Raw genomic sequence first — 8,978 nt, forward strand, 5'->3', positions numbered from 1 at the left:
TGTTTCGCTTCGGAGAACATCAATATTTAGATGTGCTCTAGTTAGTGCACATCTAAGTGACTCAATCAAACTAGAAAAAAAGAGAAAAAGACTAAAGAAAATGATTGCACGAGTCTTCACGTAAAATCAATGGCATAGGGCTTATATGTGCAATATTTAGGGCATATCTAGATGTGCTTTAGCAAAAATGTAACTTTTTGTGCGTGTGTGTGTTTCGTTTTTTGTTTTTTCAGAAACTTTCAATCTATTCATCTTCAATCATGGCAGTACAAACAACGACAGAGCTATGGACCACCCAGCGACTACAAGCGCACTGAAGCGAGCCAAAGACGCGCCACCGCCATCGCCCCACCCTCGCCGAAGACGGGCAAAACTTGTTATAGTAGACAGTCGGGAAGTCACCGTGCTAAGGCCTCATAGGACCTGTGCACCAGAGTAGCAACCATCCCGATGAAGAGTAGCGTAGATCGAAAGGTTCAAACCTGTAAACACACGAACATAGACGAACTACGATCAGATCCGAGCAAATCCACCAAGGACATATACGCCGGAGACATACCTCCACACGCCCACCGACGATTCTAGACACACCATCGGGACGAGGGCTAGGTGGGGAGAACTTTATTCCATCTTCAGGGAGCGTCTTATTGAGCAGGACGCAAACCCTAATAAAACACGAAGAAATAACTAAAACAGAGCCCCCCCCTGCGCTGGCAAGGGTCGAGATCCATCGTGCCACCATGGCCCTAAGACCGAGTTCAAATAGATCCATCGCAAACAAGGACCGGCCGACTCCCCGCGAGATCCGATGGAGACACACCTTCACACGCCCTCTGACGATGCTAGATGCACCATCGGGACAGGGGTAGAACGTGGGAGACATTATTCCTACTAATGGGCATTGCCACCACCACACAACCGCAACCAAGACGTCTCTACCGGGGGCTTCGCTCCTCTCTTGTATGTGATGTCGAGGCCGACGTCTCTACTGGGCGCTTGGCTCCTCTCGCGATAAAACTACAGTTGTTGATGGCTATTTGTGGGAGCCATTGGTTTGAAAAGATAAGACTTCATTCGCAAAAAAAAAAGATAGACTAAACGAACTAGTACTCGATTATGGTTCTTATTTTTAAATACTGTAGGACAATGCCCGTGCGTTGCAATGAGAAATACATATTCTAGTATCTTGTTAACTTGTGGTTTAATTGGTCATAAAATAATGATTGTGTAAATAAGTAATTATCAAATCATGTTTGTGATTGTGTAAATAAATGTTTGGTAAGTAAATTAAGGTGGAATTAATTGGTGCAAAAAGTAAGTAAATTAAGGTGATTGATTCACGTACGAAAAAATTGTGTGAATAAAGGGCATGGTGGGACTAAAATACTGGTTGGACGGGGAAACCGGCGAAAGGCCATGGTGGGAGGGAGGACAACCGGTTGACGAAGCGTTCTTCTGTAAGAAAAAAGAATGTTACTCTCTTTTGTAGTTATACAGTAGGCAAAGAAGGGGATGATGTCGTTTGTCAACAAAATATCGCTTTAATTTTTTTTGGCATGTTAGAGAATCTACAACCGGAGCCTCATATCCGCCCAAACGTCTGGGCGGTCTGCCAGGTCACTGTCCAGATGGAAAATTGCGACGCAACCGCACTAGGCAAACTTGGCTCAGATGTCCGGGCAAGCAGGAACCCCCCAAACACATCCCATATATGGGGTGGATATCTTGATGCCACTACAAAAAGAAGACACATCCGTGACATTTTGGGCCGAACGATTTTTTTCTGTCATGCTTATGAGACTTCTATGACGATAATTGTGACAAATCCGGTATCATCATAGATGTGGTGGGGCTCCTACTTCTATGACAAAAAATCATGACAGAAAATGAGCTTTTCATCCCGGGCGGGCCGGAGACGCAGCTGCATGACATTCTTTGGGCCGTCCATGACGGAAAAAACCGTGGTAGATGCGAGGGTGAGGAAAATATCGGGGAGTTCCCGGTTACGGTGGGTGGTCGGGGGCCGAGCGATGCGTGTTTCTCTCGTACATGTACGCGCGTGGGTGCGAGGCATTGGGCTCTAACTGAAACCGAGCGAGGCGTTCGCCTACTGAACCCGAACAATTGCACTGCAGGCTACGCGTTACTGAACCCGAGCGATCGATCGATCTGGCTGTTAACTGAACCCGATCGAGCGATTCCTTCGCTACTACTGCTAACTGAAGCTGATCGAACCTGCTGCCTCTTGATGAACAGTGAGCGTTGTTGGGGGGGGGGGGTTGGATGAACAGTTCCCAGTGGGGGGGGGGGGGGTTGGATGAACAGGAATCTGTGGTGCTGCCGCTAGATGAACAGGACCCCATCGATCGAGCCGGTGGAGGGCTGGATGAACAGGACGACCCCATGGAGGGCTGGTTGAACAGTAGCCGGTGGAGGGCTGGATGAACAGTAGCCCGTGGAGGGGTGGCTGAACAGGATCCCATGGAGAGGGCTGGTTGAACAGTAGCCGGTGGAGGAGCGCGCGGTGGAGGCTGGATGAACAGGAGCCCGTGGATGAATAGTCGCATGTGGAGGCTGGAGGAGGTCGACGGTGGATGAATAGTAGCCCGTGGAGGCTGGAGGAGGTCGACGATGGAGATAAACAGTAGCCCGTAGAGTCCCGTTTTGTGGTACGCCACCCCTCCCGATGAACAGGACCCCCTTTTCGACTGTAGCGCTCCAACACAAGTCCGTTTCCTCCGTTTTGCGGTACGTCACACCCCTCCCGATCAACAGGACCCTGTTTCGACCGTAGGAGGTCCAAGAGAAGTCAGTTTCCTCCGTTTTGCGGTACGCCACACCCCTCTCGGTGAACAGGATCCCATTTCAACCGTAGGCAGTGGAACACAAGGCTGTTTCCTCCGTTCTGCGGTACGCCAGGCCTCGTTTCGATCGGCTGTTCCGTCCAAGCCGGTTGGCTCCCGATGAACACGACGCATTTCGTTCCGACCCAGCCGGTTGGCTGCCGATGAACAGGACACCGTCGCAGCCTCTCCATGTACACGAGCCCTAGCCGTACGTATGCGCGAGTAGACATTCGAGACCCCGCCCGTATGTACATACGTGGCCGTATTTACTTTCTTGCACCCTGGTTGTACATACGTGTACACGATATTAATGGGACTGCGTGACATACTACGTGCGCGCCTCTACTACGACATGTGCCCTTCCTTACTCGGCCACGGTTCATCGCTACAGCCTGCAGACAGACCGATCGACCAGTATCTACGTACACGTTCGCGACCAGAATGACAACGCTACGTACGCTTCGACCAGGTGGGTCCCGACTGTCAGGGAGGATAAGGAGGCACTTCCTTGCATGCGAGGATGTAGCTGGTGGGTCCCAGCAGCCAGGAAGGAAACATTTTTTCACGAAATACGGTGGCCTGTCCGGTGGGTCCCTACTGTCAGGTGGAGGAATCATTATTTTGCGTGTAATAAGGAGGCACTTCCTTCCTGCGGCCGTGGACCCAGCTGTCAGCCTGTCCACTTACAGTACTCTTCCGATGGAAGTCGTTCCTTGACCACATTGACCACGCCGCGCCGAGAGCACCAAGGCGGTGGACGATGGCGAGGCCTAGGAAGGGGACGACGCGGAGCCAGGTAAGACGCGGCAGTGGATGCCCATGCGGACAGGAGTACGAGGGTTCACTGGTTCGGCTGCGGTGTGAGATTGTCGTCGCCGCAGAATAATAGGGGGTGTGGGTGAGTAGAGGGATGGTCTGGCCAGCGATGGGAGTAGTAGGGGGTGGTGAGGCCTCCACGGCAGCACAACCGGCCATGGGAGGCAGGAGCAGGCGGCACGACCGGCGCTGGTTTGGGTGGCTGGAGCAAGAAGACCAAAGGTTGAAGAAGCACTACGGCCGTTGGATGGACATCGTACGGTCACTGGAGCTAGAATCGTTCATATTGACTAAGTTGACAAAGTCCTCCGTCCGCGTCAACTTAGTAGGCCCACAAGTCAGCCTCCCACTATGGTGGGTCCCAGCTAGTAGGGGTATTCATTTTTGTGTGCATAATAAGGAGGCATTTCCTTGCGTGCGAAGATATAGCTGGTGGGTCCGAGCTGTTAGCGGGGGGAACATTTTTTCACGAAATACAGAGGCCCTTCCGGTGGGTGCCAGCTGTCAGGTGGAGAAATCATTATTTTACGCGTAATAAGGAGGCATTTCCTTGTGTGTGGTCATGGACCCAGCTGTCAGCCTCTCCACATACAGTCTACTTCCGATGGATGTCGTTCGTTGACCACGTTGACCATGCCGCGCCGAGAGCACCAGGGCGGTGGACGACGACGAGGCCTAGGAAGGGAACGATACGGAGCCGGGGAAGACTCGACAGTGGTTGCCCACCCGGTGGGGAGTACGAGGGTTGACTGGTTCGGCTGCCGTCGCCTGAAAATAATAGGAGGTGTGGGTGAGTAGAGGGATAGCCAGGCCAGGGATGCGAGTATGGTGGGGCTGTGAGGCCCGCCCGGCAGCACAGCCGGCCACGGGAGGCGGGAACAGGCGGTTCCGCCGGCACTGGTTTGGGCGACTGGAGTAGGAAGATCAGAGACTGAAGAAGCACGATTGCCGTTAGATTGACATCTAACGGTCTGACGCCGGTAGAGTTGATTGTTGACTAAGTTTCTTTTTTTAAGAAACCTTGTGTACGCATGAACTTAGTAGGCCCACAAGTCAGCCTCCAAATCTGTGGCAGACAACATAGAGCCCATTTGCTTTTTTTTAATAATTTGCAGCCCATTTGCTAATTCTTAAGGAATTTATTACAACCCATTTTCTGCCCAGGACCATGGTCAAAAAGTTCAACCTTATTTTGCATATTTCGGTGGAATCCGAACTGTTGTAATCCCGAAATGATAAACATTTATTTTTTAAGAACTTATTGATTTGCCAAAAAATTCATTTTGTTTTTTAAAGCAAATAAGACGTGGGACAATTGAGTTGGTTTAAGGGAAAACCGGTGATAAAAAATCAGCGCTGGGAGGGAAAACAACAAAAATAAATAAGGATGTAAATATGAAAAGGAACTTTATGTATTTTTAATATAGTGATACGTGTATATGAACTAGTAAAACTATAGGTAGAGATTAGAAAACGAAAGTAGGACATGGCGTTTCAAGAGAAAAAAAGAACTGGGCTGTGTGTTTGATTCAGTAAAAAAACTGCCTGCAGATGTTCCAAGACAAAAATATAACTAACGCTGGCGGGCCAGAGTCCAGTAGATACCTGCTGGATCTTTGCGCCCCATTGTCGTCATGGGCTGGGCCTGTTAAAAACAAAACCAAGCCTGGGGAGTCTACAGCCCAGTTGAAACTTGCTCGACCTGAAAAAACAATATATGTGCTAGATCCCAGTTATCAGTCTGTACTTGCAGAATTCTCTCGTTTATTGAGTACAATGAAGACTTCATGGGTTTCACCGTCTCAGACGTCAGCATTATTTTTCCATCGTGATAATAAGTGCATGCACTTGCTTGCGTACGACCATGGGCCTGCTGGTTCCGTACGGTTAGGCTCTGTATGGACAGCCGTCTTATGGTTCCACGGACGAATTTCATGCAAATCGGATGGTTCTCAGTGAAAACAGATTAAATTCATTGCATTTTACATATTTATTTTCATTATGGAATATTTTACGTATTTCAACTAATAATAACGGACTAGGCCCTTTTTTAGTCCATGGGAGGCGCTTCACGATCGAGGTCGCGACACTTAGCTGTTCTGGAAGGCCCAAATCCATCCCTCCTCTCTTTTAACAATTTGCAGCTGGGCTTGGCATGCCACAGCCCAGTTCCGACGTGCCGCGTCCAACTATCAGCCTGTGAAACCGGATGGATCCCCTGCGTACTTCGAAGTTGTAAATTTTTTTGGAGAACTGGGAATTTGAACGGCAGGTGCTTATGCTACCCATCAAATAAAAATCTGGTGCCTGGAAATTTGTTTCGAAACAAATGATTCAGCTTTATATCCACGTCGACCCTCGGCATTATGGTTGGAAGCAAATGCCAAGTTCATACTGAAAGATCGTTGACAACAATACCAACTTGCAGACGACCAGGTAGTACAAGTACCAATACCAAACTAACTTATAATCTTTTTAGTCCTGGCCCTAGTATTCGTCTGGTAGAAAATCTTGTAGAGGACCAGCTCCCGCTCCTTCTCTTGCTCCAGGTCCCCGAGGTGGTACTGGTGCATCACCCAGTTGGTCCTCTGCTGGTCGAAGTTCTTTTTGGTGTGCAGCACCAGAACCTTTTTGCTGCCCGTCTGCCGGCCGTTGACTATCACCGACAAGGTATTGCCGGTCTTGTGCCACATCACGTGCATGCCACACTCTGACTATATATTGCGACGCGTTCATGTGCCCCTTTTGAACGCCCTGGAGTTGCGCTGGAAGAAATGCTTGCTTAGGCCACTCAGTGTGATACCTGCAGTATTGTCGAATACAGGTTTTAGTGTACGTAGTTGGCATTTTCATAACATCTTTGGCATGTTTGCAGTCACTTGTTTCACTTATTATTAACTGTCAAATTGTAATTGCTTCACTAGGTCTGCGTCTAAAAAGAAAAATAGAGCTATAAACAAAGGAATATGTTTGTGCAAGTAGACGGCCGATCAGTGTCTCACCTGGAAGTTTCTCAGGATGGGTGTAGCATATGCCGTGCTCGCTGTCGATGGTTGATATGAACAAATCGATGAGAGGGTGAGATCTCGCGCTGTCAGCACTCACTTTGGCCTCAAGGTGCTCGATCAGCTCCTGATCCGTGGGATCGAACTTGACGCCAGCCGGCATCACCAGCCAATCCTTCTTGGACTTGCATCGGTTAATTCCAGTTATATGGTACTCAATATATGATCAATCGTCTGTTTTAAGTGAATGATGAAAGATTTCGAAAGATAAGTGGTACTCCAAATCTGAAGTCCACAATACCCGAACACGCCGCTGGGACTCTTGTGTCACCTCACGCGCAGCGTGTTGTCACATCAATTTAATGCGAGGACATGATGAATAATTTGACCGACGTATACTAGTACTACCACTGTACTACTTACTAGTCATATTTAGTGTCACATTTTTACATAGGTTTAACTAACAAAATGTTAATGCATGTCACCGAAAATTATACCATTGGAAACTATGTTCAAATACGAATCAAACAATATAATTTTTTATGACATGCATTAACATTTAGTTAGTGAAATTTATGGTCAAAATTTGACACAAATTATGAAGGGGACCAATAAACCAGGAGGGAGGTAGTAGTATGAGTAGCGCAATATACGGTATAGAGGACTAGTACAAATTTAGAAATGGAGTAAGAAGTTACAAGGCTGTGCGATAGACTTTGTAGGCTACATGAGTAATACATAATATAATTTCCATTGGACAACACTTTCACCAACAAGTACGCACTTGAAGCCTAATATATATACATCATCTACATCGTCATTATCAGTACATCCTACGCAGGTGAGTTAGGATGCACTTGATCCCAGAAAGGTATCTATCCTTCAAACCAGAGTAGTGCTTCAAACTAACAACAGTACATAATATCCAACAAAAGAGGGTCATGCTACAACAACATGATACATGGCTCAGTCTAGATATTAGTACGAATCAAGTTGTGCATATTTGTTGCTGGCATGAACCACATTGCCGCATGTTGGGTTTGCAAAAGCCATCCATCGCATGGAAGTTTGATGCCTTTCACACACTGAAGATTATCTGGCAACAAGCTGTGTTGACGAATCTCTGGATATGGTGATTCATGAAACCCATGGTATGATGTGTAAACACAGTTCCCCCTGGCGAATGGAAGTTGATAGCACGGTAATCATCGCCGGTGATATGATCGATGATTGGTTGGATGATCGGATAATTGAACCCGAGGAACATGGAGTGGTTGCCGAGGCTGTAAACCCGCCTCTAGTTGAATACGCCTGGCCCAACGGAGCTGGGATCTTTCTCGAACACGAAGCAGCCATAGCCATCACAGTCACGAATGCCCTAGGCATTGTACTGCATGTGGTTTGATGTAATGGTTTGGTCAATTTGGTACATGCGAATGAGCATCAAATGACCGCCATCAGCTGAACGAGCGATAAACCACCACCCATCGACTGGTATGATGATTCCAGGTCATGGAATCATGAAGGCCAGCGCATTTGCGTCTGCTGCAACAAATCAAATTGGAGACCAAAAGGACAAAAATATACAATCATGTTCAGAGTATGTGTGGAATTAAGATTATTATAACAGTGGCACATATCATAGACAGAGAATTGCAATGCCGCGGTCATAATCATACCCCAAGTTAAAAAATAAGCCAATGGCTTTCATATTCTAGCAATATGTCATGGTTCAAACATCATGTAACAATGAGAGGAAAACAACTATGACAGGGCTGATACGTCTCCAACGTATCTATAATTTTTGATTGTTCCATGCTGTTATATTATCATTCTTGGATGTTTTATAATTATTTCATAGTCATTTATATCATTTTTTGGTACTAACCTATTGACATAGTGCCAAGTGCCAGTTGCTGTTTTTTGCAGGTTTTTTACATCGCAGGAAATCAATACCAAACGGAGTCCAAACGCAGTGAAACTTTTTGGAAATTTTTTTTGACCAGAAGACATCCAGTGGGCCGGAGAAGCACCTGGGGGGGTGCTTAGAGGGGAGCACAACCCACCAGGGCGTGCCTGGGGGCCCAGACACGCCCAGGTGGGTTGTGCGCACCTCGGGTGCCCCCCGAACCGCCTCTTTGCTCTATAAATACCCCAATATTCCAGAAACCCTAGGGGAGGCGATGAAAATCAATTCCAGCCGCCGCAGAGTCCAGAACCACCAAATCCAATCTAGACACCATCACGGAGGGGTTCACCACTTCCATTGGTGCCTCTCCGATGATGCCTGAGTAGTTCTTTGTAGACCTTC

Source organism: Triticum aestivum, chromosome 6D (genome assembly GCF_018294505.1).
Source record: "Triticum aestivum cultivar Chinese Spring chromosome 6D, IWGSC CS RefSeq v2.1, whole genome shotgun sequence".
Classification (NCBI taxonomy): Eukaryota; Viridiplantae; Streptophyta; class Magnoliopsida; order Poales; family Poaceae; genus Triticum; species Triticum aestivum.